The sequence below is a fragment of the Phalacrocorax aristotelis genome, chromosome 1 (assembly GCF_949628215.1).
Source record: "Phalacrocorax aristotelis chromosome 1, bGulAri2.1, whole genome shotgun sequence".
NCBI lineage: Eukaryota > Metazoa > Chordata > Aves > Suliformes > Phalacrocoracidae > Phalacrocorax > Phalacrocorax aristotelis.
The window spans coordinates 5,427,747-5,436,118 of NC_134276.1; the positions used below are offsets into that span (position 1 = coordinate 5,427,747).

At 47.3% G+C, this 8,372-nt stretch overlaps 1 protein-coding gene across 4 annotated transcripts in view; it reads right to left on the minus strand.

The window, feature by feature from the left end:
* Positions 1-6,721, minus strand: part of TENM4 (teneurin transmembrane protein 4) — a 609,630-nt gene extending 602,909 nt beyond the window's left edge. For all 4 annotated transcript variants that reach the window (XM_075076073.1, XM_075076149.1, XM_075076381.1 and 1 more), the window contains exon 1: positions 6,250-6,721. The gene's annotated coding sequence lies outside the window, so the exon portion shown is untranslated. The remainder of the gene's footprint in view (positions 1-6,249) is intronic.
* Between the last annotated feature and the right edge of the window lie 1,651 nt (positions 6,722-8,372).

Genomic DNA, 8,372 nt, shown 5'->3' on the forward strand with positions numbered 1-8,372 from the left:
GGAGCCTGATCTGCTTACGTGACAAACGCCCACAACAGCAATTAAAGGCCGTGTGAACTTTGCTTTGCTTTAGCGCTGTACGTAAACCCCGATCACGGCTCTGTCTGCAGGAACGCATCGTGAGATCGGCTCTTGAGATTGTTCTTTGCTTTCTAGCACAAAAATCTGTGCCAATGCCAAAAAGTTGATCACACCTTAAACCCAGCTGCACAAAGGGCAATTTTCTAGAAATAGCAGCATTTGCTTGTTCCCACCTGACGGGCTCTGTGCTGCACCAGCCCAGCCAGCCAATACTGTCTGCATCAACAAGCAGGAGGCAAATTCCAGCATCTCTCACGCTCCATCAGCTTTTCCAACCTCTTCTGGCAGCTACTTCTGAAAACTTTTTGACTGACCAAACTCTCCTTTCCTATTCTTCATTATGTTACATAGGTGAGGGCAACATTATTTTCAGCATCCAAAGTCACAGAGGCAGTTCGAAAGGAATCAGCAGAATACTGAAAACTTTCCGTTAGAAAATTTGGGCGTTCAGTTAACTTAAAAAATTGAGCCATTTAGGTCAAGGGGACCCAGTGGAAGATCTGGTTTATGACTTGGTGGCCTCTGGAACTTTGCTTTCATGTGGACAGGTAGTACTTGAAGACATTCCTGCTCAGACATTGAATCCTGGCTTCTTTTCCCCTCCATACAGCACGATATAGAAGACTGAGAATTATTTTATACATGGACCCAATATTCCTCAGAAGGCACAGCCCGGGACCAAAAGTAGCAAGCAATCTTGAGATTTTCAGTGCACTTATTGAAGTTTGAGGGGGAGAAAACAAAGACTGTGAGCCCTTGTTGCATATATAACATAGGGTTGAATTAAACCAGTAAAAATAAATTATAATCCTTCTGTTTTCTAACTTCTGAATGTTTAACTGAGCAACCTCCAGAATACTTTGAGGATTTAGTGTGTGTGAACACATGAGCAGGAAAGCAATACAGCTTCTACTCAGTGTTTAAAGAGAAAAACTCGGTGGATAATCACCCAAAACCTGAATCAATGGGCAGCAAGATGCCCCTCCTGCTTTCATGTTTGCTCTTGCTGCCTGGGTAGCACATCTGCTACCTGCGCCTTAGCGGTAGCTACGGCAGCGAAGCAGGATTCTGGACGGCAGTGGTTTTCCTAAACTGTAGCAAATACTACCTCACTAACGCCCGAGGAGATATCAGTGAAATCTAATTGAATCATCCACATTTAAATGGACTGATAAATGCGATGCAGCAAGCTCCTCCACCTAATTCGACCACCAGCAACTCCTCTCTTCTTCTTCCCTTCTCTCTTCCAAAAGCCAAGGATGTGTCACATCCTAGAAAGCAAGTCTTACTTGGAATAGGAAACTTAACTGCCAGCCCTATTCCATTTCAGGGTACATTTTCCTCCTCCTGGCTGCCAACGCACTGGAAGAACACAGATTTCCGTGTCTGCTGCTTTCAAGGACATCTTTACATTCAGAAAAAGATCACCTCTGCTGACACCCAGCAGGACAATATGTGGTGAAGTTTGAATCCCCCTACAGCGCAAACAGCTTCGTTCACAGCAGTTTGGTATAAAGGCATAAGGTTTTCGGTGACTAAGGCTCAAACTTCCCGAGAAATTTGAACTTTCTGTAAGAAGTGGTTGTCGCTCCACGGAGCCAAGCAAATGTGCCCTCATATTCAGATGTAAGCTCTGCTTTTAAAGATGCTCCAGGAAGAATGATTCAGGACAGCTGGCAAAATATATATATGTATTTCTAAGGGAATTATTTGACTATCAGCGCAGCAATGGTGAAATGACACAGAGGAATGCAGATCGTGCATTTATTCCTGAGTGAAAATATAAGTCCTATAGCCTCACTGCAGCACTAGCCCTCAAGTTATACTGATATAGTTAAGATAGACAATTTCTCCATTATTCTTTTTTGTTTTAATCTACAGCAAAAAGGAAATATATATATTTATAATTTTTAAAATACTTCATTATAAGACTTTTGCTCTGAAACACATTGGTCAGGGGATCCACAAATACCCAGCAATGCGAATCTGTCAGTTCAATGAAGAAACAGAATATTATAGGTTTTAGTTACAATAAGCTATGCTGATAAACCTTGTAACAGGGCAGGTGAAAGCCAGTCTTCAAATCTGAATTGACATTGATTTACAAAGTTTCATCTCCTTGAATCAAATCTGAGAGCGAGGGAGTTTCAAGCCGCTTCGCTTTTTGATATCACGATTACACGTTTCTTAAACACAGAAGAGTTTGCTTTAAAAAGAAAAAATAAAGTCTCAAGTGCCTCCGGAGATAAGATAAAAAAAGAAAGTGATGTGAAAGAAGATATCAAACGAGCAAATTTTTCTTTATTCATCTTCTTTAATTCTTCTTTTTCCTCCCATAAATTTTTAAAAACACCTTGATTTGAAATCCTCCTAAGAAATCACACGCCCTGCAACGTTCATCCTGCCAAATCTCTCTCATTGTGCTATTACCGCAATATTTGTAACTTTTGATCTGGAAACATCACGTTACGTAAGATCATAGTTCTGCTGCTTGCAAGGATGTGATTCTGTCAGAAAATGAACCAGTGAAGCGGGAACTCGAACAGAACTAGAAATGACTTTCCCAGGGAAAAGGTAGTTTTGCTTAAGGATCTCAGCTGGTTTAAAGTGCAGGAACTCAACGCTTTATTCTCCTGAGCAGACAAATGGTAAACTACCAGGTTAAAAATAATCAGAGTGGCCTCTTAATTGGAACAGTGTACATGTTGCAGAGGGAATGAAATAACGTTTTAGTTATTATGCACTCCAGGAAACCAATCAAAGAAAATAAAAGCAAAAATATTCCTCACTTTGTAAAACAAAAGAGAACAACGTTTTCCCTTGCCAGCTACTGTCTGCTCACCAAAACAAAAGGAAAGTATCTAATTTAAATGAGGCAAGAAAAATAATTAAGCTACAAGGGCTTCAAAAACCAACACTCTCTCTGTGCAAGTCTCACTCCTTCCCCAGACCCACTGAAACCAGAGCGATGAATCCCTTTTTCCATCCATGTAGTAAAATAAATCATCAGGGGGGTATCGCCCCTCTCTCCCCAACCCAAATCAGATGAGCAGTTTTACCCTCTTCTCTCAATGATTTTTCCTTGTCCTTTAAAATGATGGAAGGCAAATTCTCCACAGAAAAGGATTTCTAAACCAGGACCCCTTGCTAAAGAAAAAGGAAACTATGAAGTTAACTTGTGCACCCCTTTTGGCTTTTCCCCCTTCCCCTGCCAAAGACCAGCCTGAGAACATCTTTCAACACCAAAGACCCTCTTTCTCCACCAAAACATGAATTTTATTTCTCCAGATCACACAAATAAATGACAGGTAAATTGAAAATCTCCCTTTGTAAAGATGTGCACACATGCACACACGTATGGATGGGAAGGGAGGGTGAGGCACAGAGGCAGGAGTCCCTGCATAAATATAATACATCTTAGTGCAGTGGCAATAACTCCCAGTTCTGGTGATTTTTTTTTTTGTGGGGAAAGGGCGAAAAACTGAAGCAGGTTGTCTGGAAAGGCACCTACCCTCCCCACCCGAGCTGTGGGTGCAGAACGCCTTCTCAGGGTGGTCTGGTGCAGGGCAGTGGTCCCAGTCTCTGGGGGAAGCACAACCCAGGTAACATTTTTACGTGCCTGGGAAACACCTGGCCACACACCGCGACCTCACGCTCCCTTCCCTGCCCCTAAGCCTGCCGGAAACCAGCACTGACCCTAATTTTCCTTGCCCATGTGCGGGCTTGGGAGTCACATTCTTATGGGCTCATGGCAGCGGGGAATCCTCACGGCCACAAAACAGCCCGTACCAGCAAGGACTTATCCAGCAGCGTGGCGTAGGTTGGGAGCTGGGAATTTAACAGGGAAGGGCAGCTCCCGATGGCCACAAAACAGCAAATCCCTACAGCCTTGTAACGCAGGCAGAGCCAAGCGAGCTGCTTTGAAGGCTTGTCTCACTGCAAAACAGTGTGACAGAGGCGCGTCTTCCTACCTTTATGCCCCCCACCACACACACCATACTAAAAATATATTTATATACGCTTCTTGTTTTTTCCACTCAAGCTTATAAAAGTGCTACAGGCTGAGATACCAAGTGGGAGGTGCCTGGCTCTGAAAAGGCCAATGAAATAAATTAAATACAAATCACTGGCTCAGCCCCAGCCTCCCGCAGCAAACGGGGGAGATGTTGGGGTTTCCGATGGGCAATACCCTGCCCCTGCCGGCCCCAGCGTGCGGCTGGCACGTGTGGGATGTTGGCATGGTACAGGCGTAAATGGTAAACCTTGGGTATTGCAGGCACATATGGCGCACATGTTGGGAGCAGAGCACTTTCCACGGGAGGGGAGGGGCCACCCCTACTAGTAAGCAATTTTAGTAGGGTCAGTGAAGCAGAAAGAAAATCAGGTTGGGATAGGCTGGGAGCTGCCAAGTTCCCCTGCCCAACTCCTGCGCCCCAGCGCAGGGAGCAGCACACTCACGGCTTGCCAGGCTACAGCAGAAGTTTACCTCTCAAAAGTGCACAGGCAACTTCCTCCTTCAAAGCTTTGCTCTCATTTTCTCATTTTATCTCCCTCCCTTCACATAGGACTTTTCTCAGAAAAAAAAAAAAAACCAAAAAAAAAACCACCAGCTTAAATTCAAGAGGAGACATCCCTGCAAAAAGTTAAGAAGGAAGATGGGTGGAGATGGAGAGACTATTTTATAGTTTGATTCAGGCTTTTGGTGCTTGGGTTTGGTTTTTTTTTTTTCAATCATAAAGAATTGAACTTTCCTGGAAGAGCCGTGAGCAAATGCATTCGAGCCGCAGAAAGGTCTTGTCTATCTAGTCAATAAATATTTAGCTAGCTCTGTTTTGGCTGTATGAAAAACATATTTCAGGCTGCGTATCCCATAAGACAAGGAGGACTGAATCATAAATATGTTGGGTTTGTTGGTTTTTTTTTCAAATCATGTGGTTGTTGTAACCACTGCAAATTTCTAAACATGGTCATGATAAGAGTAAATATATACTGCCTCATGAATACTTTAAGTTGGTTTTTCTAATGATTATTTTTTAAAGATTTGGCATGCCTTAACTGCTACTTATTTTAAAGTAAAATATCCCAGATATTTTAGACCAAGAATATATATATATATTTAATCAAAACAACTACCAAGAAATAAATGCCTTTTGGTAGCAGCCTGGTTTTATGTCCAACAGCCAAGTTTTATGTCCGACAGCCAAAATTTGTATCTCAAAATGCAAATTGCCGAGAATGTGAGCACGAGTCTGAACCACTGCATTTCTCGCAGGCACTCCAGCGTCTTTTCTCAAACGCCACACTGTTTGAGGGGGCTTTTAATACCGGCAGGGCACGGCTGGAAGCAGGGCTTTAACATTTAATGCCTAAGAAACAGAATTGTCACTCAAGTTGCAGTCAAGCGTATTTTTTTAATTATTTTTTTCTTTTTGTTGGAGGCAAACCCACCCTCCCGTGGAAAATGGGAGACCCCTTCCCCATCCCCATCCCTGACTCTATCACAGATCCAAATGTAAACATACACACACACACTCCCACCACGCACCACCCTGCAGCAGGACATGGGGACGGGGCGGAGGGTTCAGACAGAGCAAAAGGAGCTTTGTGCAGCTGAGAAATACCGAGGCACTTCTTTTTTCTTCTCTCCCCCCACCCCAAACCCTCCCCCCCCCGCTTTTACTATTACATAAATAACACCGATTGATCTTAAAGCTGCATCCTTGCTCCAGTGCCTCTAAATCTGCACTGCTGCCTTCCCCCCAGCACAGCCGCACCGCTCGGGGTGCAGAGGGGAGGGCTTGGGTGGGGGGGGGGGGGGGGTGTGGATGGGAGAAGCCGCCCCAAACACACCCTGGCACAAGGTCTCGCCAGCCTGAGGGTGGCTGGTCCCCACCGCCCCAGGCAGGAGCCTCCAGCAGCATCTTTGCCTCCTGCTGAATTGCTGCAAACTGCGTGCGGAGGGAGCAGCAGGGCTGGGATGCGAGCGGAGAAAAGCAAGCTGGGCAGAGGGAGGGATGGTGGGGAGAGAAAAAAACGGGGATTCAGGGAGCTTATCCCCAACCCCAACCCGTGTGCCTGTCTGCTTGGTGGGAAGGGGAAAGGGGGAAGGGAAAACTGGAGGGAAGCAATCGCACAAATGCACTTTTCAGAGCAAAACGCAAAGCTTACCATGTCTGCAGGCTTCCCCCCACCGAAATGTCACTTATGTGTCCAGCGATCCCAAAGTGGGCAACTACAGCCAGGCACCGGAGCTCATCTCAGCAGGCGGCTCGGCAATACACCACCGCCACCCCCAAAAATCAAAATCAAAATAAATAATAATAATTGAAAAAAAAAAATAACCAAAAGGACCGGTCCAGCTTCTTTCCTGGCAGGAATCGTCCCTGGTAGGACTGCCCAAAATAAGCAGCTGCAATCCAAAGGCTTTATTTAAAGCTTCCCCCCTCCTCCTCCTCCTCTCCTTGCCTCGCTCTCTCTCTCCCTCTCTCTGTTACACACAGAGAGAAAGAGAGACACACACAGGTTACATGAATGGGAGGCAGGAGCCGGCGCTCCCGGGCTGGGAATGACAGGCACACATGCGGCCGGCTGCTGCGCACCGCCGCCAGCTCGCCACGCCGCGCCGCGGCACCCCACGGCACCCCTCGGCACGGCTCGGCACGGCGTGGGCGCGGGGGTGGCATGCGGAGGGCACGGGCACGGCATGCGTGGGGGCTTCGGGCGGGAATGGGCGTGGGGAGGAGACGGGCGTGGGTGTGAGATGGGAACGGGCGTGGACGTGGGCACGGCATGGGCATGGGCAGAGGGGACGTGGGCACGGGCACGGTCAGGGACATGGGGGGAGCTGGCTACATGGGCAATGTCATGGACATGGCACAGTACGGCATAGTCATGGGTGGAGGGGATGCAGGCATGAGCGTGGTCATGGACATGGGGGGAGCTGGGCATGGGCATGGCACAGTCGTGGCATAGGCATGGGGCAGAGGCGATATGGGCATGGGCATGTGGGGGAGCTGGTTATGGGCATGGACATGGGCATAGCATGGGGAAGAGGTGGAGGAGACATAGACATGGACATGTAGGGGAGCTGGGTGCGGGCATGGCATAGGCATAGGCATGGGGCAGGGGTGGACAAGGCATAGGCATGACTGTGACAGGGGTGGACATAAACATAGGCATGGCATGGACATAGGGAGGAGCTGAGCATGGGCATGGCATGGGCATGGCATGGGTACGGCATAGGCATGGGACAGGGAAGGACATGGCATGGCATGGCCATGGGGCAGAGTCAGGCATGCACATGGGCATTGGCATGGCCATGGCCATGGCCAAGGGCATGGGGAGAGGATGGGCATAGGGAAGGCATGGGTACATCATGGGCATGAGGAAAGGATGGGCATGGCCTAGGTATGGGGAGGGGATGGACATAGGCATAGACACTGGCATGTCATGGAGAAGAGGTGGACGTGGACATGGCGTGGGGAGGGGGTGGGCTTGGCATGTGGAGGGGATGGATGGGCTGGGTGTGGATATCAGCATTAGTAGGTGATAGGGAGGGGAGAGGATGTGCTTGGGCATGTGATAGGCATGGCTTGGGCTTGGGCATGGGTTGAGCATAGACATGGAATAGGCACAGGGATGAGATGAGATGGGCATTGGCTTCAGCATGTGAATGAGATGGGGGCCAGGATTGGGATAAGGATGGGATGGAGAGCTTCCTCGGGAGGTGCCTTCATGTCCTGGCCTTGGTGAGCCTCTCTCAATCCCTTCCTGGGGTCAGGCGGGCTCAGGCTTCAGCACATGGGATGATGATGAGGAAACCTCTGTTCCTCCCCTGCCCCTAGTTAGGCAACTTGCATAATGTCTTGCTTCTGGGGTGAGGGAGCATCACCCACAGACGTGTCAGGAGGTTTCATCATCATCATTAGTAGTAGTAGTAGTAGTAGTAGTAGTAGTAGTAGTAGTAGTATAATATTATTATTATATTACTACAAATTGTGTCATTTAATAATTAAAATCAAATTCTCAGAAAGAAGGCCTGCAAGATTTCAGTTGCATAATTTCAGGTTATTTCTTCTTTGGGAGGAAGATCAATGCTACCTGTTTCTGCCCTTTAAATATTTGTGGGTTTTTTGTTTTGTTTTGTTTTTAAACTGTAAAGGCAGGAAATAAGGGCTATTTAACACTGCTATTCAACGTGGTCTGAAGGGAGAAAGGGTTGTGGTGTCGCTAGGTGTCAGGCCCTGTTACTGCTTCACTGCTTGACCTTGGGCAAGTCCCCAATATCTTAT